This window comes from Acyrthosiphon pisum, chromosome A1, assembly GCF_005508785.2.
Source record: "Acyrthosiphon pisum isolate AL4f chromosome A1, pea_aphid_22Mar2018_4r6ur, whole genome shotgun sequence".
Classification (NCBI taxonomy): Eukaryota; Metazoa; Arthropoda; class Insecta; order Hemiptera; family Aphididae; genus Acyrthosiphon; species Acyrthosiphon pisum.
In genome coordinates this window covers 48,623,721-48,625,781 of record NC_042494.1, presented here as the reverse complement: position 1 = coordinate 48,625,781, position 2,061 = coordinate 48,623,721, and the positions used below count along the sequence as shown (strand labels likewise).

The 2,061-nt window shown below is 31.4% G+C and overlaps 1 pseudogene across 1 annotated transcript; it reads left to right on the top strand.

Annotated features, from left to right (window-relative positions):
• The first annotated feature begins 1,114 nt into the window (after window positions 1-1,114).
• LOC103309047 lies at window positions 1,115-2,059 on the top strand (annotated as a pseudogene). Its single transcript, XR_510599.3, has one exon. The product of XR_510599.3 is annotated as a phenylalanine--tRNA ligase, mitochondrial pseudogene (transcript).
• Window positions 2,060-2,061: the final 2 nt, after the last annotated feature.

Here is a 2,061-nt window from a genome sequence, read left to right as displayed (position 1 = left end):
CCGATTTACATTAACAATTCTTGGTACAAACATTATTTGTTCACAAATCGCTATAATAAAATATGCATCAATTGTAATAATATGGAAAATCTATCATGTCAGTCACCACACACTCTAATTGAAGAAGTTCAAAATAAAATCTTTCATTTTATTTGTTTCAAAATTAATTTCATTAGACCCCTGGTTATTACAATATCATCGAATAACTAAATTTAAAATTCTTATAACTATCTATTCCTAACTGTAGGTACTTCATTTAAATTAACTTTATTATTAGATTAGGTATAAGTAGAAAGCATAAAATATGACAGCAGTAATAATGGGTCTCAAGTGTTAGGTTTGATGATTTTCTACTTAAGGTTATTTGTAGCTTAATACCATACATATATGCATTATGCAGACATTGTAGGTACCTAAATATTTAATTTATTTGTGTTTGAAGCCTATTATTTCTAAGGATATTATATTATTATTAGTAGTGAGCGTTCAGCGTATGTTAGAAACTAACTACGTACCTAAAAGGAATATTTGATGTAATATATATAACGGAAAAAACCATAAATACACATTTTAAGCATTACCTATGAATACAAAAATATGATGAAGCAAGTAAAAAATCAAACAAATATGCAATACCTAATACATTTTTGATTTGAATTCTAATAATGAAACAAATTTTCAACTTAGTCCGTATTAGTTTAGATTTTTTAAAAAAAATTATGATAAATTTGTATACATAGCTCCCTGGTCATACGATGGGACGAGCTCACTTTTCAAAAACAAATCACATGATATACTAATATTATTATTAATTTCATGCTAACTGATAATTTATAATTTCAATCATCTACATTCACGATTTAAGATATACAGGTTACTCAACGACCCTATTACTGTACATACCATAGACATATTAATATGTCTATGGCCATTCCTATATTAATATACGAGGGGTTTGCGTGCTTAGACAGTTTTTATATGGTGTTTCTCACTCTAGCAAGGGGTCTTATCATTATTTGATTATGAGACCCCTATTTGTAACGTTCATGCACGTGTGATAAGATAGTATGGCCTATCCATTCATTTATTATCTATGCCTTTTACTTAAAAGCACGGACTACTACAGTAGTAGTCCGTGCTTAAAAGGTCTTTAATCGTGTGGATTATGGAACGACCTTATCACTTTATCAGTTATCTTTCTTAAGATGGCCGTGACGCACCACGGCGCGACTGTATGTAAAATAATAATTACTAAAAATGTAAATTTGTAATTATTGTTTATTTAATAATATGATTTTATAAGTAAAACAATATCAACATGTTCAAACTGCAATATAATACCAGAGTGTGCTTTTTCCGCCACTTGAAATTCAGTATCGGTTACACGATAGACACAAAACACCCGAGTAGTCGTGCCGCTTCTAAATCTGTAGTAGTTGATGGTAAATCATATATTGAAGACGAATACACGAATGTCACGCCAAAAATATTATCGTTTATCGGTACCAACAATCACAACCGTTGTGGCCACCCTCTCAACTTGTTCAAACAGCGTCTTGTCGATTTTTTCTACGATCATTTCAGAGGACGAACGGGTAATCCAATTTTTTCTATTTACGACAAAATAAATCCAGTCGTGACGACAAATGAAAATTTTGACTCTCTACTTGTACCCAAAGATCACCCAAGTAGAAACAAAACCGATAGTTATTATTTGAACAAGACTCACATGCTTCGTGCCCACTGTACTGCACACCAGTCCGAATTAATAAAAATGGGTTTGGACAATTTTGTAGTATTCGGTGATGTGTACAGGAGAGATGAAATCGACGCCACTCACTATCCTGTATTTCATCAGGCTGACGGTGTGCATATATTTACACCCAATGAATTAGAATTAATCAACGGAACTAATGTTAATGTATTTGATAACGACAAAAACAATTCAAACGATGAAAAGCAAGGGGTTTATTCAAAAGAAGCCAATGAAATTGTTACTGATCACTTGAAAAAAACATTGGTTACGATGATTAAAAAAGTATTTGGCGAAGAAATTGAATA